Below are 23,324 nucleotides of genomic sequence, written 5' to 3' on the forward strand. Positions count from 1 at the left end.
AGCCGTGTTGGTCTGAGTCGAAGCAAAATAAAAAAATTCCTTCAGTAGCACCTTAAAGACCAACTAAGTTTATATTTTGGTATGAGCTTTCGTGTGCATGCACACTTCTTCAGATACAGGGTGGCTTCTGTAAATCCAGGACTGTCCCTGGAAAACAGGGACACTTGGAGGGTCTGTCAGCCTCAAACCACCATCTGTAACACAGGGCTAATATATGCGAAGAGTTTTAAATGCGCTATAAGAATGCAATATACTATTGCTCTACATCTAGGCAAATATTCCAGACCAGGTTTGTAAAGTGTTTAAAAATCTGTACAACTTTAGGAAGCCGAACTTTAAATCAAAAGGACTGCTGCACATTACAGAAAACTTAGCCCACCTTTAAAAAATGGTTTGCAAATCATGCAGCGCATTCCAGGCTCTTCCACATCCATTCCTGAAGCTCTGCTGTGCACAATGGATTTCACAATGGGGAGATGCAGGCCTGTCATCCGGTTTGAGGAGCTAAAGCAAAGTTTGCCATAGGAGAAATGCGGCCGTTGTATGCAATTTGTTCATTTCCCACATCAAAACCATGTCACAGTGAGTCAGCTCCCCACAGTCAAAGGGAAGCGAAGGGAAAGTGGATAATGTTGGCATGATGCACTGAGCCACCACATCAGATCTGTTGAAAGAAAGAAAGGGGGGGGGAGAGAGACCAGGAAAAGGGAAAGTGATAGCCAGCTGACACTGCTGGAAAGAGTCATTCCTTCCAGGGGCCGTACATCTGGAATCCGCAGCTGCCAAGTTCACAGTGACTGACTGGTTCTAATCCTGGAGCAATCAGCAGTGAAGCAAGAGCTGCCACACAGCACAGCCGATGACATTTAAAAGATATGAGCAAGGCTGTTTACTGCTGTGTTATGAATGCTGCAATCTGGCATGGAACTGTGCACATGTGGGATTGCACCTGTGAGTTTGTGTGCCTGTGTGTCTTTTGTAGTGCAGCTTTTGCTGCAAGAAACTAAAAGCTGTGCACACTGGCAGAATTTGGGGGAAAGCCACATGGCTAACAATATTGTCCTTGCGTCCCTTATCTTAAAAGATTTGTGAGAATGCACCTGACTGCCGCTCCAGAATGATATCTTGTCAACTTATCAGCAACACACTGCTATTAAGAACCAGTGTGGCATACTGGTTAGAGAGCTGGACTAAGACCTGGGAGAGCAGTGTTCAAATCCCTGCTCAGCCCTGAAGCCCACTGGGTGACCTTGGGCCTCTCAGCCTAGCCTACCTCAAAGGGTTGTTGTGAGGATCAAATGAAGAGGGGGAGAAAAGTGGGATATCATCACCACCACCAAGGATATATGAAATCAGCTCATCACATCTTAACTGACTAATGTTTCAGAAGAGATTACAAGAATACATTACCAGTTGCAGGAAATGTTTTATGTGCTACATAGAAGGAGGGTAATATCACTCAGATTGGCCCAGTTGAGAAGTTGTTGTCTCCCAAAAAAGGTCAACAACTTTTGTGGCCAGATTTTTACTTTTGAACTGTGGCAATCCTCATATATCCTGGTCGCAGGAGTGATTCTTTGGGGAATTTGGGGGGGGGGTGTCTCAGTTGACCTAGCCACAAAACAGAGAAGCAGGTCATCTTAAGTGTGAAGGACTGGGAAAACAGCAGAGCATAATCAGAGCAACTGGAGAAGAAAATGATATAAGCAACGATTATTTCACTGCTGGGACTTTGGGGGTGGCTGCCAACCACGGTTCCAAAGAAAACATGGAAGTGTAAACAAGACCTCATCTAATCAGATGTGTGGGTAAATCTGCATTATTATTTACGTAGCCTCACATAGTTTTAGAACAACACAGAGCCGAATATTTTTGCATAACGGTTTAGACCAACTTGAACAAGAAAACTTTTGAGGCTGCAGTCCTGTTTACACTTTCCTGGGAGTACATCCTATTGAACACAGTGCAGTGTAAACATGCATAGAACTGCACTCCGTGAAATTATTGGGGAAGTGCTATTTGAAAATCCTCTGCTTTTATATTGTAATTGAATTCCATCTCTTTTTCTCTTCTGTATTTCGATGTTAGTGTGTTCTCCAGGAATCTAAATTGACAAACATCAGGCGGCGGGTGGATGGATAGAGTTCAAAGGCTGGATTGCCTTTGAGAAGGGAAGGGGATGAGATTTAATTCTGTTTACATTTGAAAGCGAATGTTGGGGGAGGCCTGTCTCTTCGGTCCCACCACCCTCACAGGCATGCTTGTTAGGGATGCGGGAAAGGGTGTTCGCAACGACTGCTTCCATGCTTTAGAACTCCCTAGAAAAGTTAGACGGACTTCCTCTGTTGTCCTGCCAGCAGGTGAGACTTTCTTGTTCCAACAGGCTTGGAGGAACTAACTGCTTTTAAGGTGCTGTGCTGCTTTTATTGTAATTATTGGTATGATTGTAAACATTTGATAATAATAATAATAATAATAATAATAATAATAATAATAATTTATTATTTATACCCCGCCCATCTGGCCGGGTTTCCCCAGCCACTCTGGGCAGCTTCCAACAAACACCAAAATACAGAAATTTTATATATGTATATAGTTTAATTCTATCAATCATGTGCCAGGATGCTGTCAGCGGCTCCCGGCTGGTTGCCCAGGAAAGTATAAAGACAAGGAAAAGTTTCTTACAGTCCTCTTTTTATTTCAAACTTAACAGAGAGAGGCTATAGAACCCAGCCTCTTGGATAATGGTGTTGTCCACCCCCCGTCTCTCCCATTCCTCATTCGTTACATCTATGGGCGCTGCTGCGTGCCCTCCCTCTTTTAGCTCTTTGCTCTCCTACTTTCAAGGGTTTCCGGGTTCTGGGAGATGGAGGGTCTGGAATGCTTTCTAGTGACAAGGTGCAGTCAGCTGTTGCTTTGCCTCTGTCTGCTCCTCCTCTCCCATTATTTCCCAACTTTGCCCCTCATCTGCCTCTGAGCTGTGACCTCCCGCAAACCCTTGTTGCAAATCTATACTGTCTTTCTGTTCCTCCTCCCTGGAAGGGTCAGGCTGGGGAGGTGGTCTCCACCACTCCTCCTCTGCCCAGTCCCTGACATCATGTAATTGTTTTTGTATGATTTGTTTTTCTATTTTTTTAGGAATTTAATCTGTCTTGAATCTTGTCAGGGGGGGAAGGCAGGAAATGCATGCATGCATGCATGCATACATACATACATACATACATCAACGATAAATCTAATTCACACTTCCAAAACAATATGCAAACTGTTTAGTGGGGTGCCGCATGGTCCTGGGTCCATTGTCATCCAGCATCTTTATAAACGACTTGGATGAAGGAAGTGAAGGAATGCACATCCAATTTGCAGACGACACCAAACTGGGAAGGGTAGCTAATGTCGCAGAAGACAGAATCAGGATTCAAAATGACCTTAACTACAGATTGGAAAGCCAGGTCCAAGCCAACAAAATGAATTTCAACAGGGACCAATGTAAAGTTCTACAATTAGGCAGGAATAACCAGTTGAACAGGGACACGGGTGGTCCTGTGGTCTAAACCATGGAGCCTCTTGGGCTTGCTGATCAGAAAGTCAGTGGTTTGAATCCCCATGATGGGGTGAGCTCCCGTTGCTCTGTCCTAGCTCCTGCCAACCTAGCAGTTCGAAAGCACAGCAGCGCAAGTACCATAGATAAATAGGTACTGCTGTGGCGGGGAAGTAAATACTGTTTCCATGTGCTCTGGCTTCCATCATGGTGTTCCGTTGCTGTGAGGGACAGGGGATATCGCGAAGTCCCTCCCCTCCTGAGTTCAAGCCCATCCCCGAGCACAGGGGAAAGCAGAGAGAGTTCCGATTCCAGTGGGGAAGCAGGAAGTCGTGTCCGAGGCTCAGGCAAGGTAGAGGAGCCAGGGTCCCAGGTGGGACAGGAAGGGGCAAATAAGGGGGGGAGACCCATCCCCCCAACTCCGGAATTACGCAGAAAGAGGAGGGGAAAGAGGATGGGTCTGCCAAAGCTTTTGTGTTGGAGAAAGACGCGCCAAAAGCCATTCGGAGGTTCTGAACCCGACTGAACACCTAGCTCCGTGTATATAGCAATGACTTCAGCACTGTAAATACGCAGCACCAATAAAAGAATAAAATGCAGAGCTGTGTAGAGTCGTTACTCTGAAGTAGCCCGCTCTGGCCACTGTGACAGCAACCTCCGAATCTTTTTTTGGGCTACTTTGGAGTTGCCGGGATGAGTGCGTCAGAGGCGGAGAAATGGCGGCAGATCGCGGAGAAAGCCCAACAGGACCTGCAGCAACTGGCGCTGCAGGCACAGGGGGAATTAAAGGCAGCTAAAGAAGAAACCAAGAAGGTCCAGGAGGACCGGCTACAACTTGCGGAACAGGTGAGAGCGCTTCAGGAAAAAGAGCAGCAATTAAGGGCGGTGGCGGTAGAGCTCCAAAACAAGCTGGATGCCGAGAAAAACAAGGCGGGAGGGGCCCCCCAACTCCAAGTGCTGCCAGGAAGGAGAGCGGGGACCCTAGTAAGCAAGTTCAATGGAGACCCGAGGGAATATCATGGCTTTGAGACTGAGATCGTGTATGCTCTTGAGCTGCACCATGATGAGTTCCCTGATGATGAGCACAGGGTAGCGTTTATTGTGGAACACCTTACAGGGGCAGCCAGGGAGTGGCTAAGACCGTTAATAGCGACAAAAAATCCTTGCATGAAGAATGTCAAACTATTTCTAGAGGCTTTAAAAACTATGTATGCGTCCGATAGTCATATGGACCAGACCAAGGAGGAACTGCATAATTTAAGGCAAAGAACAATGACAGTTCGCGAATATTGGGCGAGATTCACCATGCTAGTGCACAGACTGGGGTGGGAACTGCACTCGCCTCCGATGGAAGCGGCGTTCTACCTGGGGTTGAATGAGGATGTGAAAGATGAGCTCTCGAGAGGTCCAAAGCCCAGTAATATGGATCAGCTGAGCAAAGCGGCTCTGGCGGTGGGGGTGAGACAGGAATCCCGGTGGAACGACAAGCAAGCAACGCGCGCAAAGCGGGCTTGGTTCCCACGGTCGCAGGAGAAGCCACTCCCCCAACAACCCTTCCAAGCCACGCCTGGGACCAGCCAGGACCAGGAACCCATGCAAATTGATAGCGCGCGGGGGGGGGGCTTTTCAAACCCCAGCGGCGACAAGACGCAAGGAGGGAAGGGGCGGGAATTGCTTTCTCTGCAACTCCCCCCAGCATCTCGTCAGAGACTGCCCACATCGCAGAGAGTGGCAAGGAAAGGCGGGAACGGTTGTGCCCTCCCCCACTGACGCAGCACCACAGCAGGGAAACGGGAAAGCCTGGTTGCAGGAGACAAGGGGCAGCAGCCAGGCGCAGTCAGCAGACAACAGCCCCAGCCCGCCCACCCGCACAGCGCGGAGCAGAGCCAGCCCACCCCTCCCAGAGCAGGAGTGGTTCTAGAAGTGACGTTAACGCTCCCAAATGGCTATCCCCTGACAGTCCTCGCCTTACTTGACAGTGGTGCATCTGCCAACTTCTTCTCGAGAAACTTTGCAGAAGAGCACCAAATACAGCTTCTGCAGCTGGACTTTCCCTTGCACGTAGCCACCATTGACGGCAGGGAGCTGCTGGGAGGGGCCATCACTCATCAACCCCCCCCCCATGAGAATGACGGTGGGAAGGCACTCTGAGACACTGGCATTCAACGTCACCACCATCTCAGACCCCCCCATCGTCTTGGGCATGAGCTGGCTGGCGCGCCACGACCCCTCCATCAGTTGGCACCAGAGATGTATCACGTTTGGGTCGGACTTTTGTCTGGAACATTGCATGCAGCACCAACCAGGGGAGGGGCCTCCAATAGCCACGGTGGCCACCATGCACGTCAAAGGGGGTGAGGCGATACCCAAGCCGTACTGGGACCTGCAGGAGGTCTTCAGCGAAGCGGAGTCCGACCACCTACCCCCACACAGGCCTTTCGACTGCCAGATCAACCTGGTGCCGGGGGCAACTATACCCCCAGCCAAGCTGTACGCCATGTCAGATCAGGAACTGGAGGATCTGCGCGCTTTTATCGACAAGAACCTCAAGCGGGTGTTCATCAGAGAAAGCAAGGCAGCAGGGGGCAGCCCGGTCTTCTGGGTGGACAAGAAAGACACGCAACAGCGCCGTCTTGTGGTGGATTTCAGACGACTGAATTCAGTGACAGAGCCAGTGGCTTTCCCCATGCCCAGAGTGGATGATCTCCTGACAGCGGCACGCAGGGGCAAGATTTTCACCAAGCTAGACCTAAGGGGGGCGTACAACTTGATCAGGATCCGGGAAGGCGATGAATGGAAAACCACGATGTTCACGCCTCTGGGCTCTTTTGAATATCTGGTGATGCCCTTCGGGTTGCAAGGGGGCTCAGCATGCTTCCAGGCCTTCATGCACCACGTCCTGGGGTCCCTCCTCTTCAAGAACTGCTTGGTCTTCCTAGATGACATCCTTATCTATTCCAATGACCCAGTGCAGCATGTGAAGGATGTCAGGGAGGTGTTGCAGCGCCTGAAGGAGAACCACCTGTATGTAAAGCTGGAGAAGTGCAAGTTTCACACCAAAGAGGTGGACTTCCTAGGCTACAAGCTGTCAGACAAGGGGCTGGCGATGGACAAGGACAAGGTGCAGGCCATCCTGGACTGGCACAGCCCCAGGACGCGCAAAGATGCCCAACGCCTACTAGGCTTCGCTAACTTCTACAGGAAGTTCATCAAGAACTTCTCTCGTGTCACGGCTCCTATCACCGACTGCCTGAGAGGCAAGCAGAAGTTCCGGTGGACACCGGAGGCGCAAGCAGCGTTCGAAAGCCTCAAAAGGGTGTTCGCTTCAGACCAGCACCTGTTCCACGTGGTGCAGGATGCGCCCCTACGCCTGGAGACAGATGCTTCAGACAAGGCTTTGGGAGCGATTCTGTTGCAACTGGACGCCAACAGAGAGTGGAGACCCTGTGCCTTCTTCTCCAGGAAGCTGACCCAGCCAGAACGCAACTACACAGTGTTTGATAGGGAACTTCTCACGATCCACGCTGCGTTCCAGCACTGGCGACACTTCCTGGTGGGCGCCAAGCACCCCATCCAGGTGTGCACAGACCACAAGAACCTGGAGTTCTGGAGAACTGCCAGGGTGCTCAACCAGCGGCAGATACGGTGGGCAGAGTTCTTCTCGAACTTCAACTTCTCCATCCACTACATCCCGGGGGAGCAGAATGTCAGGGCGGATGCCCTATCCCGCAAGCCAGAGTACATGGAGGAGGAGTTGCCACCAGCACCCAGGCACATTTCCCCCCCATCAGCATGGTCCTGCGGAGCAGCAGTGGTGAGCGAGGCAGAACTCACAGCACTGACAGCAGCTGATGAATTTGCCACCCGCATCTTCAGAGAACTGAGAGGGGGGAGGGAGCAGGCAAAAGACTTCACAGACCGCAGGGGGCTGCTTTTCTACAAGGGTGCACTGTACCTGCCCACCACCCAGCTTAGACGTAAGGTCCTCAAGCAGATGCACGACAACCCAACGGCGGGTCATTTTGGAAGGGACAAAACCGCTCACCTAGTCATGAGACACTTCTGGTGGCCAGGGGTGCGGGAAGATGTCAGAGACTATGTACGGGGCTGTGACACCTGCCAACGAGCAAAGGTGGTCAGAGCAGCACCAGCAGGGTTGCTGGAGCCATTAGCCACCCCGCACAGGCCGTGGGAAGTAGTGTCAATGGACTTCATCACGGACCTGCCGTCGTCCAGGGGCAAGACCGCAGTGTTGGTGGTGGTGGACCTTATGTCCAAAATGTGCCATTTTATACCGTGTGCCAGGGCGGTCTCTGCAGAAGAGACAGCCAAACTGTTTGTTGACCACGTATTCCGATTGCATGGATTACCTTTAAGGGTTATTTCGGATAGAGGCCGCCAATTTGTTTCCAGGTTCTGGAGGCGGCTCATGAACCTCCTGCAGGTGGAGGTTAGCTTGTCGACGGCTCGGCACCCGCAGACCAATGGACAGGCAGAGAGGGTCAACGCCATTCTGCAGCAGTACCTGAGATGCTACGTCAGCCAGAGGCAAACAGACTGGGTGGATCGCCTGCCACTGGCAGAATTTGCCTACAACAATGTGGTGCACGTCTCCACAGGGGTGTCGCCCTTTAAGGCCAACTACGGGCGCGACCTCAGATCTTTCCCGGAGAGGGAGGGGGAGGAGGAGGAGGAGGGCCCGCAGGCAGAGGATTGGGCAGAGGAGCTGGAGACGGTGCACCAGCAGCTCAGAGAACACTTGGAGAGGGCCAAGGAAGCGTACAAAAAGGGGGCAGATCGCCACAGGCGACCGGGGGAGGTCATCAGGGTGGGGGACAAGGTTTGGTTGTCCTCGGAGGGCCTTCCCACCAGAGGGAGGTGCAAGAAGCTGGCACCCAGAAGGTTGGGCCCTTTCACGGTCACGCAGCAGGTAAACCCGGTGGCATACAGGCTGGCACTGCCAGAGGACATGAGGGTGCATCCAGTGTTTCATAGATCGCTGCTGTCGCCGTACAGGGAAAGCAGCAGGCTCCGAGGCAGCGAACAAACCCCCGAGGGAGGGGGGGAGAGGGAAGGCAGGGAGCAACTCAATGAGGCCACGGCCATCCTTGATTCACGGAGAGGGGTGGGGGGCCTGGAGTACCTCATGGCATGGGAGGATGCTCCACCGTCACAGAATGAATGGGTCCCAGCCACTCAGATACAGGAGGAATTCCGGGTAGAAGAATTTCATGCCCTCTTTCCCCACAGACCCAAGCCCTGGCACATGGAAAGGGAGGGGGAGGGGGAGGAAGCACGGGAGAGCAGTTCACCATGGCGCTGGGAAGCGGAGTTTGAGGAACCAGAGGACGAGGTATGGGCGTCACCGAGATCCACCCAGTCAGAGGAAGAAGCGGATTGGCAGAACATTTTTACCCCCACCAGCTCTGACGCCACAGACTTTTTAGGATTCCCGTCCCCCCAGGCGGAAGGGGGGGCTCGCAGGACTGGGGGGAGGTGTTCACACCAACGGGCTCGGAAAGTACTGAGTTCTTAGGCTTCCAGTCGTCACCGACACCTGGGGGGGACCTGGGGAGGGGAGAAGGAGAGCTTGGGAGGGGGGTGGATGTGAGGGACAGGGGATATCGCGAAGTCCCTCCCCTCCTGAGTTCAAGCCCATCCCCGAGCACAGGGGAAAGCAGAGAGAGTTCCGATTCCAGTGGGGAAGCAGGAAGTCGTGTCCGAGGCTCAGGCAAGGTAGAGGAGCCAGGGTCCCAGGTGGGACAGGAAGGGGCAAATAAGGGGGGGAGACCCATCCCCCCAACTCCGGAATTACGCAGAAAGAGGAGGGGAAAGAGGATGGGTCTGCCAAAGCTTTTGTGTTGGAGAAAGACGCGCCAAAAGCCATTCGGAGGTTCTGAACCCGACTGAACACCTAGCTCCGTGTATATAGCAATGACTTCAGCACTGTAAATACGCAGCACCAATAAAAGAATAAAATGCAGAGCTGTGTAGAGTCGTTACTCTGAAGTAGCCCGCTCCGGCCACTGTGACAGTTGCACAAGAAGCGGTTGCACCGGAAGATGGCCACATGACCCGTAAAGCTGTTTGCGGACAAAAAGCAAGATGAGTGCCGGAACCCCAGAATTGTCTGCGACCCGGACTTAACTGTCAGGGGTCCTTTACCTTTTTCTTTTTAACCAGTTGCACAAATATAAGATGGGGAGGCACCTGGCTTACCAATAGTACACATTAAAATGATCTATGGCATCTTAGTAGACTATAAGTTTAGTATTCATCAACAGTCTGATGCAGTAGCAAAAGAAGCTCATGCTATTCTAGGCTGCATCAACAGAAGTATAGTGTCCAGATCAAGGGAAGTAATAGTACCTCTCTATTCTGCCTTGGTCAGACCACTGGTCATCACAATTTAAGAAGGATATCGACAAGCCGGAACGTGTGCAGAGGAAGGCAACCAAGATGGTCAAGGGTCTGGAAACCAAGCCATATGAGGAGTGGTTGAAGGAGCTGGGTATGTTCAGCCTGGAAAAGAGGAAACTGAGAGGAGACAGGATAGCCATCTTCAAATATCTCAAGGGCTGCCACAGGGAAGATGCAGAAAGCTTGTTTTCTCTTGCTCTGGAGGGTAAGACCCAAACGGATGTCTTCAAATTGCAAGAGAGGAGATTCTGACTAAACATCAGGAAGAACATTCTGACAGCAAGAGCTATTCAACAGTGGAACAGACTCCCATGAAAAGTTGTGGACTCTCCTTCCTTGGCAGTTTTTAAGCAGGGATTGGATGGCCATCTGTCATGGATGCTTTAGATGAGATTCCTGCATTGCAGGGGGTTGGACTGGATGACCCTTGGGGTTCCTTCCAACTCTACAACTCAATGAATGTATGAAATGCAGCCATCCTTTGAAATCTGCACTTCATTGAATTTTGCAGTGCCAAGTAATGTGCACAAAAATGCACACATTAGCAAAAATAACTTTAAAATTCATTGTATTGGGGATAATTTATTTGCACAATTTTCCGTATTAGGTGGAATTGCATTTTAAAATATCTATCAGGAGAAATTTGCACTAAAATGCTGACGAATTTTCATGAGGATGTAAAAAGAAAAGAAAAATCCGAAAACTGATGTGGAAATGTGGAGAAGTGAACTCAAGATTTGGAAAATGAAAAACGGAGAGAAACTGAAATTGACAGACTTGCCCACCCCCTGCCTCTGAGGTCATGCCCCACGATAAGTGTTCAGGAATAACAGGAGGACTGTGAACCACAAAACACCACAGCATTCAGAACATTTGCATCTGCCTTTTGCATGCTTTTCTTTTTAAGCGACCTTCTTCCCCTCCCCTTTCAAATATGTGGAGCTAACAGCTGCTTTTGATCAAAGCAGTACTTCGACACCACAGACCCGGGGAGCTCCTTCCCCCGGCAAAGCAACATGGAAGAAACACAGCACATTCTTCTCTCATGATTTCCTTCCTTCCTTCAGAATCTATTGGCGTGACCGATCTAAGATCATCAAGAATAGGCAGACCTTCTTCCTCCAGCTTAACTCTACACTTTCCCCTTATAACTTCTGATTCATTTTAATGGAAGGTGAGCTGAAATGTACAGCAAATGGGCGTTCCATGGTACGCACACCTTCAAAATGTTCATGGTCTTCCCATGGGACTAGTGCTGAGCCTTTGGTCTGACCCTACAAGGCTCTATTCATGTACTTGCCAGAGTCCAGATCAGGCCTGTGCAGTGGGAATGGGGCAGTGGGAATGGGGAATGGGCCCCAGAACTCAGAGAGCAAACCTGGCCAGGTGGGGGCAGTAACTAGCTGTTTTTTTGTTTTAGTTTTTAGTTTTACAGTAGTCATAGAATCATAGAATCATAGAGTTGGAAGAGACCACAAGGGTCATCCAGTCCAACCCCCTGCCAAGCAGGAAACACCATCAAAGCATTATTGACATATGCCTGTCAAGCCTCCGCTTAAAGACCTCCAAAGAAGGAGACTCCACCACACTCCTTGGTAGCAAATTCCGCTGCCAAACAGCTCTTACTGTCAGGAAGTTCTTCCTAATGTTTAGGTGGAATCTTCTTTCTTGAAGTTTGAATCCATTGTTCTGTGTCCGCTTCTCTGGAGCAGCAGAAAACAATCTTTCTCCCTCTTCCATATGACATCCTTTCATATATTTGAACATGGCTATCATATCACCCCTTAACCTTCTCTTCTCCAGGCTAAACATACCCAGCTCCCTAAGCCGTTCCTCATAAGGCATCGTTTCCAGGCCTTTGACCATTTTGGTTGCCCTCTTCTGGACACGTTCCAGCTTGTCAGTATCCTTCTTGAACTGTGGTGCCCAGAACTGGACACAGTACTCCAGGTGAGGTCTGACCAGAGTGGAATACAGTGGTACAATTACTTCCCTAGATCTAGATGCTATACTCCTATTGCAGCCCAGAATTGCATTGGCTTTTTTAGCTGCTGCATCACACTGCTGACTCATGTCAAGTTTGTGGTCTACCAAGACTCCAAGATCCTTTTCACATGTACTGCTCTCAAGCCAGGTGTCACCCATCCTGTATTTGTGCCTTTCATTTTTTTTGCCCAAGTGTAGTACCTTACCTTTCTCCTTGTTAAAATTCATCTTGTTTGCTTTGGCCCAGTTGTCTAATCTGTTAAGGTCATTTTGAAGTGTGATCCTGTCCTCTGGGGTACCTTGGTTCTCAAACTTAATCCGTTCCTGAAGTCCGTTCCAAAACCAAAACGTCCCAAAACCAAGGTGCACTTTCCCATAGAAAGTAATGCAAAATGGATTAATCTGTTCCAGACTTTCAAAAACAGCCCCTGAAACAGAAATGTAACATGAATTTTACTTTCCAACGAGACCATTGATCCATAAAATGAAAGCAATAAACTATGTACTGTATGGGACCCAGGTGGCGCTGTGGGTTAAACCACAGAGCCTAGGGCTTGCCGATCAGAAGGTCAGCAGTTCGAATCCCTGCGAAGGGGTGAGCTCCCGTTGCTCGGTCCCAGCTCCTGCCAACCTAGCAGTTCAAAAGCACATCAAAGCGCAAGTAGATAAATAGGTACCGCTACAGCGGGAAGGTAAATGGCGTTTCCGTTTGCAACTCGGGTTTGCCAGAAGCGGCTTTGTCATGCTGGCCACATGACCAAGAAGCTGTACGCCGGCTCCCTCGGCCAGGAACGCGAGATGAGCACTGCAACCCCAGAGTCAGTCATTACTGGGCCTAATGGTCAGGGGTCCCTTTACCATTACCTTTATGTACTGTACTGTAAAATCAATAAAACAGTATTGTTGATTTTAAAAATTGAAAATGTGATTTATTTTTTTCTTACCTGCACAGAAGATAGTCATTGTTTGGATGGGGGGTTGGGGTGCTCTTCCAGAATCACAATTGGTGACTCCTCTCCTGCCATTCCTTCCCTTGCTTCTGAAGCATGGCACTCAAACAGGAAGAGGAACACGAGAATCAGAAGCAGGGGACTAAAAACAGAGCATGTTTGGCTTCCGAAAAAAGTCCGCAAACCAGAACACTCACTTCTGGGTTTGCAGTGTCCGGGTTCCAAGTTGTTTGAGAACTAAGCTGTTCAAAAACCACGGTACCACTGTTAACTTTATTCTAACTCCTGCCCAGGCCTCTGACCTGAGCAAAACCAGAATGACATAAGCAAAACTTTTGCTCTGAGTCAGCATGAAGCTTTATGATTATGCTTGCAGGTAACAAAACAAAAACATATGGGGTGCGGGTGGCCCTGAGCCTAGGGCTTACCAATCAGAAGGTTGGTGGTTCGAATCCCTGCCACGAGGTGAGCTCCCGTTGCTCGGCCCCAGTTCCTGCCAACCTAGCAGTTCGAAAGCACCTCAAAGTGCAAGTAGATAAATAGGTACCGCTCCAAGCGAGAAGGTAAACAGCATTTCCGTGTGCTGCTCTGGTTTGCCAGAAGCGGCTTTGTCATGCTGGCCACATGACCTGGATGCTGTACGCCAGCTCCTTCGGCCAATAATGCGAGATGAGTGCCACAACCCGAGTTGGTCACGACTGGACCTAATGGTCGGGGGTCCCTTTACCTTTACCTAACAAAAACATAGGGGTTTGTGGAGCATTATTTCTCAATCAGGTAGCTGTCAAATTGGAATTTGAACTAAATTAAGAAAAGCCACACAGAGTTGGCAGAGTTTGGGAAGAGCAAAGATAAGTGTACAGGGAGGGATATACCAAGAGAACAAAGGGGTATTTTAAGAAAGGAGGATAAAAATAATAATGGCTTCATCTCTTCTTTGAAGGTAACTTCATCTTTCACCCACATGGTTACAAAGACATTTGGTGCAGGTATCACACCATGTAGCTAAAAAGAATGATGCAAAAAATAGAAAGGAGTTCCACGAGGTCATCAGACAAGTGTATGGAATGGAGGATTCTAGCATGAGAAGAGAACGGAGAGTTACAGAGGGAGGTGGGAAGTGACAAGACACATAATAAAATCAAATCCAGTTCCGTCAACTGAAGAGGAGTTTTTCAAGAACTTCTCCCATGACGATAGACTTCGGGATGATCGACCTGCTCTATGGCGAAGCTTTGTCCTGGACTGACCATAAAAGATTCAAGACTCACTTTTGCCTGAATCTTTGCTGAAAGAGTAATTTTGGTTTCAGTAAGCCACCTTTCATCAGTAATTATACCCCTGTTGATGCATGCTAAGATTGTGGACACGTGCATGGCTTTGTACTCAATAAAAGTGAGTTGTAGCTTTCCCCCTTTTTCGGTCTGGATTACTGTTCCTGATTATAAGGCCTGCAGAAGCCTGTAAATGAGGGTTCATCAGTTTGGTACCTGTAGGTACATATCTTTGGCATCCCGGGGTCCCCTTGCCATACTGAAATTCAGCCTGATGAAAGCATTGTACTGCAGCCAATAATATAGGCAGAATAATATAGGCTGCAGCTTACATGCAGTGCCCATGATTTGTGTGACGAGGCTTACCAGAAATCACCCTTTAAATAACTCACAACAGACACAATAATTTAGGTTTGGTTTTTGGCATTAATTTTGGCCACAACTTTATTTAAATACAATTTTAATCCGAGTGTTGGCTTAGGCTTTTGGTTAACCATTCGTCCCTCCCTAAGAAGGACCATCTCCATCTGTCCATTTTGGACAGGACTCAACTCATCTGTCCACTTGGGACAGGACTCCAATCATCTGTCCCATTGGGACAGGACTCACATCATCTGCCCTCTTGGGGCAGGACTCACTTCATCTTTCCACTTGGGGCAGGACTCACCACTGTCCACTTGGACAGTACCAGCTCCAACTTCCCCAAGGGTAAAGGGAAGTCAAGTGAACACCCCTGGGAGAGGAGGTAGCTGAGGCCAGACATTCTCCCCTCTCTTTTTCCAAGAATGTTCCCCAAGGCTCGTACTCTTATAATTGGCCCCTCCAGCCCCGCCTATGGCGGGGATGTAAGGACGAGAGCGTAAGCCCCAGGATTCCTTTAACGGAATACTTCTATGTGGAGCAACAAAAGGAGTGTGGGGGGGTTAGGCATCTGGATGCCACACCCCTCTTCCAACCGATTCTATAACTAAAAGCCTAACCGCCAACCTAACAAGTTGTGACGATTTGCTAAGCAGTAGGCGAAAACCAAGAGGCAAAGCCAATCAGCCAATTGAGAAAATTCCTACTGGGCCCCTGAATAAAGGCAACCCCTTGAAAGGCAAAGCAATGTCAGGCTAAAACCTGTAAAAGAAAGCGGCGGGTGGGAGGGAGATTCAAACGCCAAGGCAAGAGTGATACGAAAATGGAGGAATTGAGTTTAAATGGGGGCCCCCTCCACCAATCCCATTACACGCATTTAAATAACCACACCCCCATTACTCAGCAAGTGAAGTGGCCTAGGCCCCAGCCAAACCCTTATTAGATTTCTTACCAGCCCTTCCACAATCCGCTTTATATTTAATGATATAAAGCGCTTTGCAAATATGTCCACATGTCCAAAAAGGCTGGCAACTTTGCTGTAAACCATTAACACTGACCTGTGTCTGTGCCATAGGAGCCAAGTCCTAGGGGCCAAGGTCCCTTCAGACCCCATGATAAAATGTTTGAGGGGGCCACCCCCACAGGTTGATGGATGTTGCCATTCAAATGGCCTTGTGATCGTTTATGCAAGACAGGGCTTACCTGAGCCCCCCAATACTTTATTTAAGTTGGCACCCCTGGTCTGTGCTTATACCTATTCAAACGTCATTCCTTGCCACAGCTCTGGCTTTAATTTCAAGTTCAGGCTTTGAAAGTATGGCGTGGACAGGCGGACTCCCCCAAACCCGCAGGTGACCCCCCAAGCGGAATAACTGGCGACAACATGCTAATGGGATTCAAATTGGCCACAACTTTATTCAAATTCAGATGTAGGGAGACCTTGGCTTCAGGCATTGGGTGTTATCCTTCCCAGTCCCCAGCCAGGGTTCTGGGAGGCTTCGGGGTCATCCAAATGTATGGGGGTTGGGGCTGGCTCTGGAGAACATATGTTCAAGCAGAGAGAGCCCGCCCCCTGTTCGCCGCCGCTGGTAGGGGGAAGTGATGACACCTATTGGCATGGTCAAGACTTCCCCCAATACCCCAATCTTGTCGCCGCAAGGGAGTGAGGTCTCCGCCTCACGCCCCTCCCTCTAGGAAAATCGCCAAAGAATTCCACCCAAGGCCTGACACCGCCAAGTTGTGACGTATTGCTACGGGAAAGGCGAAACCTGCCAATGCAGGGAAATTCTTTTCCGGCCCTTCAACAGCGGCCTTGACATAGCAGCGCCTGAGAACCTGTAGAGAGAAGGTTAACCTGCAAAAGAACATGAATGAAGGGTGTGGAGGGTGGGAGAAGCTCTGGAACCAACTGGTGCTTGGAAGTAAGATTCAAATGCTATTGTCCAAGCTGGTTTGTCCCTCCCCTTACCTGGACATCCCCTGGCAACACCTCCCCAGGCAGGATTGGATGCCAGGCTTGGGTAGGTGGAGACCCCTTGCATCCTACCTGGGAAGGCGGTGCCAGACCAGAACTTCCAGGGACCCACCCTCTGGGATCAGGGGGCTGTGCGCGTCCACGCAAAAAACGCCTCCCATTGATGTGTGGAGCGGTCATTGTCAAATAAGAGGCTGAAATGAGGCTACACAATTACAAACTGAATGAATATATGCTCTCCCAGGACATTCAGCGAACCCTTGAATGGGCCAACTCCCCAACAGAGTCTATGTGCAGCTCTTCTTTGGCGATCACTCGTAGCCAAGTAAGATTGTCTTCTATAAACACAGTCTTAACAGTAAGTCCTTAAGTGACTGTAGAGGCCAATTCTGGATCCACACATCCTTCCACAGTGGGGACATAGGTTTCCGGGTGGGAGTTGATCATGGAAGGGTGGGAGTTGTAGTCCAATAACATCTGGATGGAACCACATTGCCTACACCAACTTTCTATGGCTGTGTTTGGAAATCATACTAAAAACTCCCTGGGATAGCTCGGTTGGCAGAACATGAGACTCTTCATCTCAGGTTCATGGGATGAGCCCCGCATTGGGCAAAAGATTCTTGCATTGCAGGGGGTTGGATTAGATGACCCTCATGGTCCCTTCAGACTCCCCAGTTCTCTGATTCTAAAACACAAAATGAAGATTTGTTTGATTCAGTCATATATTTTAGCTAACTGAAGCAAAAATCATATAAAGAAGCAGTGGTTCTTCAACATCAACTTTGTTGGACTGGTCATGTTGTGTGGATTCCTGATTATCATCTTCCAAAGCAACTACTCTATTCCAAACTTAAAAATGGAAAGTGTAATTCTGGAGGTCAACAAAAGAGGTTCAAAGACTCTCTCAAGGCAAATTTCACTCCCCTGTATATACATTCAGATGAATCTCTGAAAAGTTCTGTTGTGGCATCCATATGTCAACATCTTCCAAAAAGGTCACCAATTTAGGAAAAGCAATAATTCTTTGTGAGTATAAATCACCTCTGTCCTGTCAAATATAATTTCCTTGGGCTGTTTTAGACAGCAGAAAAGCACCTTCCATTTCAAGCACACACACATTAATATATGTGCATTTAAAAAGTAGCTTGACTATTTATACAAGTAAATCCATCTCACGCGATGCTTTGAGCAATTTAGATTGAAAGATTTGTCTGAAAAAGGTCTTGTGTATTTGAATGCTAATTAGTAACTAGTCAGAGAGAAAAAATTGCTTCTCTGGCTGTCAGAAGAGTTCTCTAAAGTCAGCATTTTTAAGGACATAGCCTCTGCTTCTTCTACGCCTTCAGCACGTGTTTGGCCCAGTTAGTGAAGCCTTTCTCCTCCAGGCGAAACTGTTGGCTGCATGTTTCACTTAAGTGATGCTGATATCACACCCTGTTCCTTCTCAATTTGGGTCTTAATTGGAAAGGTAATAATAATAACCTACGCTCCGGGGGGGGGGCAAGGTGAGAGATCTATCTATAAATAATTCCTCTGGGAAGTTTTATGTGTAACTTTCCACTCCTTAAAGGCAAGCCCTACAGTTCAAACACATGAGAAAGATGATCTGCAAACACTCACAGTATGTAACGTATTCAAAACATCTAGCGCATATAGCTTACGAAGTGATAACAAGTGCTGCGACCCCAGACACCCACAGCAATTATTTGAAGGGCGCATCGCTCCATCACCCCTCTTTGATCCCTTCTTCCCTCAAGCTCATCCATCCTGCTTCCTTTACCTGTAGACTCAGGATGTCTTCAAAAAGTGGTTGCACGCCCAGTTATATGACTCGGTTTGTAGAAATCATGGCGCACAATTTCATGGCACAGTCAAAAGGCTGATGCGGTCAGGAGGAACTAGGCATTTTTGGCTGTGTTGCTGCCATGGAAAACAGCCTGCACTCCTCATTTCTCTCTAGGAACACACCACAAAGCAACGAGCAGCCATTTCATCCTGAGTTTCCCTGGCTTCCACTTCACATCATTGCTTGCAGCTTACAGGTGTAGAAAAAATTAGACAAAGAAGATAATGTTCCTACCAGAGAAGAATGTCAGATGAAGTTAATGAACTATGCTGAAATGGCTAAAATGAGCAGAAAAGTCAGAAATTTTAACAAGGAATGGGGAAAATTTATAACTTGTAATTTATAACCATTGTAAACAGTTAAAATCATTAGCAGGGTTGGAATATCACTTGTAGATTAAGAGTGAATTTTGGACACAATGGAGATGTAAAAGTTTTGGATCATCACAAAAGATGCGGGAGGAAATGATTAATAATAAGGACCCACAAAGGGGAGGATGGAAATCCAGGAGATTCCTTGGAATCTTGTTTTTACGATATATGTATCATATATCTCTGTAAAATTTTAATTTGAAAAACCAAATAGATAAATTTAAAAAAGAAAAAGAAAAACTTAGACACTATTATGGCACGCATAACTTGTTTTATACTACATATTATTTTTATTTTCTTACCTTTATTTTCCATCAGGGGCGTGTAGTATTTGTGTTTCCCAGATGATCACCCAACTGGGCACTGGCTTCAGCAAGGTAGATGCAAGGTCGATTTTGCTCAGTTATCATGCAAACAACTGGATCAATTGTATCCGCTTTATTGCTAAACATTGAATGAGTATGCAGCATGCAGCAAATCAACAGGATTGTTCCTAACATGCAACCTTCCCTTCTGGGGTAGGGAGAATCCCAAAGCTGTGCAAACGGGCAAGTCAACTTCAGAATATTAGCCTTAGCCTCAGCAAACACTTCATAGCCAATCTATTATCTCTACTGAGTCTCCCTCCACTCACCCCCCACTTGTTTTAGCAGTATTTAAAGTTAATGAGCTTTTTCAATTTAAGCATCAGATAGTTAGCCTTTGGATAACATTTAGAGGAGCCTGGGTGTATCTAATTATGTTGGGTGAATTCTTAAGAGGCTCGGCGTCTATTTCATTCAAGAGGCACATTTTAAGTTGCAGGCACGTACTGGACGCCATTCCAGAATGAATGCAAATCACCCTTGTGAAAACAACATTGCCGTTAGGTCTGAGAGTTCAAGGAATGACTGCACTAACAAACACCTTTGAGAGTATGTCTAACTCCAGCTATTCAAGCTGGCAGGAAAGCTGATGTTGCCATTAAGTCTAAACGGAGGGAAGGAAAAGCTGACAGGACAAACTTAAAGGACACCACCTAAGCAGGGCAGAACACGCCTGTATAGAATACTGAAAAAAGGCTCACTTGCTTTAGTTATAAAGCAAGGCACAGATACTGACACCAATTAGAGGATCAAAATGGAAAGACGTGCTGGTGGTTTTTTTTACAAGAGTGCTGGATGAAGAATCAAAAGATCGGCTTTCAAACCCTTGGCTTTGCCACAAACTACTTGAGTGAGTCAAACTAGTGTCACTGTTTTCTCTGTGTGTCTCATATCCCCTTTGCAAAAGATGATATTTCACTTTTCCACAGTGATGGTGTTAGCAGAGTTGCATTAATTATCGGGCTATAAAGCAGGTTGGCAAATAAACCCATAGTTCAAATCCAAACATTTTGGACCAGATAAAAATGAAAACTTGGGATGTGTGTTATATAGGGACCAGTATCACGAGAACCCTTTCAGATGATCCTTCAAGTAATTGCAATGGCATTGTTAAGTACCAGCTTCTGTAGAGAAGGCACTCAAACATTTCTATCAATCAGAATCATAGCCCTCAACTGTTATAACTTTGCTTAGGAGCTCCCTTTCCCTTCCAAAGCAGTCATTTCTGCTTAGAAAGTCCACTACAAGATACGCTGCAACACTTCCTCTTATGAGTTAGCCTTTTCTCACGTCCTGGATTTTCAGAAAACTAGTCACTGGAGCTATTGTGTGTTTGCTGGTGCACTGCAGTGGCAGTGAATATGGGCTTTTCCAGATGTTGTGGACCGCAACTCCCTTCATTCCTGACTACTAGCAATGCTGACTCCACATCTGGAGGTCACCATATGGACTAGTCCTGTAGTAGCAACTTCACATTACCTTTAATCAATAAAGAAGGTGGTGGTAAAAATAGGCTTGCTTTGTGTTGTTGTTTACAAAAAGGTCAGTTCTTAACTCTCCCAAGCTCCCACTGGGGGGTGCTTATACAAATAAATAAGAAATGAATATGTTTATTAAGAGGCTGGATAGACAAGTTGAATGCAGAGAAAACAAAACATTTGAGGGATGTGTGGAAGACTCTGAGACCTTTGTGAATAATAATAATAATAATAAATTAATTAATTATTTGTACCCCGCCCATCTGGCTGAGTCTCCCCAGCCACTCTGGGCGGCTCCCAATCAAATATTTAAACAATACAGCAGTAATACAATATACAATATTTGTAAAAGGTATATCCTATTATGGGACCAGCTTGGAGGGTTAAATGGGAAATGTCTGTGATCTTTTACAATGACTAGCACTCTGCAGTTGGGAAGTTTCTGCTCCTCATTTCTGAATTTAGAAGTTGGAAGGTGCTCGGCACATTCTCAGTCACAGAACAATTTTACAAAACATATCATAGTCCAACATCATAACACAACAGCGGAACCTTCGCAACAATTAACAGTGCACTTAATCACACCGCCACAAATTTCCAGTTCTCTGAGGAAGCATATGATACCCAGAACAAAATGTTCCCATTTCCATTCAAGAACATGACTTTCCTTCAAAAAGGAGGCAAATTACTATGCCGTAGACCAAACAACAAGCATGTTTTTCTTAGGAAGTAATACTCTATTTTCTCAGGAACATAAAATAGTTCCTGAGTCAGAGTGGGAGTTTCCCCCCTAAGAAATCTGCCTTGGATTTGAAATGAAGCATTTTGCAAAAATAAATAAATAAATAAATATTAAGGAAGCCACAAAAATGTTGAGCAAATGTTTTCCACACATCTCCAACCAGCATTTAGACCGAACCCCCATTTCTATAACCCACGCGTCTGCATGTTTTCATACAGCGAGTAGCTGGAAATTTCATTTCCCCATCATTCCCCTAGTTTGTACAAGGCATGTTTTAGATACCAACGAATGGAAGTGATTGTTCCTGAGACTGAACATTAGCATAAAGCAATTCAGTTATGCACCGTATTTGTACCGGGGTTTATTAATATACATGGTTGCAGTGGGATGCAGTGAGGCAGATCAACAGTTTAAGGCTGGTAAGATGTATCCCAGGCCAAAGGCTTTTACAGCAACCAAGTCACATAGCTGTTCAACAAGATAATGGGGAAAGGTTTTTTTCTGGGGGAAGCAAGTTGGGTTTGGCCCATGGACTTTTCATTGTCAACACTTGATGTAGAAGGAGCACAATATATTTAAAGGGGATAAGGGAAGTTAAAGCTAATAAAAACATTACAGATACTATTTGAGCAGCAACAGACTTCCATTCATAAATGAAGACTTTTTTTCTTTTCTTTTTTTAAAGTGGGATTTGATTGCTTTTAGTGAGTTTCTTGGCTTCTGCAGAGCAGGAAGCAGAAATAAACAAGCTAAACTGTAAAGAGCCATTGGAAGGTGTGTGTGGGTTTTTTGTTTTTGACTTAAAAAGAAAAAAACCTGGAAAGGTGCTTTAAGAACTTACCTTTGTCATTGTTTTTTGGGCTTCTATCCCAATGACTTCAGCTTGAAAGCATTAAAATTAGTTCCTTATATTTGCTCTGCAGGTGAGGGTGGTTTGTGTGTGTGTGTTTTTTTTAAAAGAAAGATTTAATTTGCTGTTTGATTCGCCCCGGGATTTTCAGGTGTTGCACGAGGGAGTAAAGAACAGAAAGTACCTCAGTTCTTGGTTGTCAGCCATTGGATGGTGGCCATCGCATTATTAAACCAGCCAAGCATGCTGGGTCTCAACCACAGAATTTAATTTTCCCTACTGCAGGGACTAATCAACTACCACAGGGCTCTAAGTCCTGAGGAGACTGTTTTTATCTGTATGCTTTTAAAAAAGGAGAAAAAAAACACGTTCAAAGACTAGAGTGAAGTTCATTTCATAGTTTTGTCTGTCCTCAGGGTTACAGTGACAGAAATTTAATTCGATGAAAAACAGATAAGGTTGGAATTTATGCTTATGCTATGATATAAATTAAAGGAAGATGAAAGTTCCAGGTAGTTAACAGCCCTTCTGAAAGCAGCGTAGGGTTGACCCCATATTCTCCTCAGTCAAGCAACAAAAGGTGAGGTATACCTACCTAATGCAATTAATCCGTCTCACCTATGCTGCTGCTATTATCTACGAAACTGGGCAAGGTTTTCTCGAAACAATGGCGTATTTCTATAAAACCACCCTCTCTGGTAAAAGCCAAAATTAGCCACAGTACTACCCTCTGGGTTATTGAACCCTTCTTCTCTTCTTTGGCGATCACTCATGGCCGAGTAAGATTGTCTTCCATAAACATGGTTTTAACAATGAGTCTGTAAATGACTGTGGAGGCCAATTCTGGATCCACACATCCTTCCACAGTGGGGACATTGGTTTCCGGGCAGGAGTTGATCACGGTGTGGATTTGCCAAGCGTGCCTTCTTCTTAGCACATTTCTCCCTTGCATCCTGAGTTAGAGTGTCTTCAAAGCCCATGACACCTTTGGTAAAGGCTGTTCTCCAATTGGAGCGCTCACAGGCCAGTGTTTCCCAATTATTGGTGTTTATACTACTTTTTAAAGATTTGCCTTGAGACAGTCTTTAAACCTCTTTTGTTGACCATTTCCCATTTTTAAGTTCAGAATAGAGTAGTTGCTTTGGAAGATGATAGACAGGCAT

Source organism: Zootoca vivipara, chromosome 16 (genome assembly GCF_963506605.1).
Source record: "Zootoca vivipara chromosome 16, rZooViv1.1, whole genome shotgun sequence".
In the NCBI taxonomy this organism is placed as follows: Eukaryota; Metazoa; Chordata; class Lepidosauria; order Squamata; family Lacertidae; genus Zootoca; species Zootoca vivipara.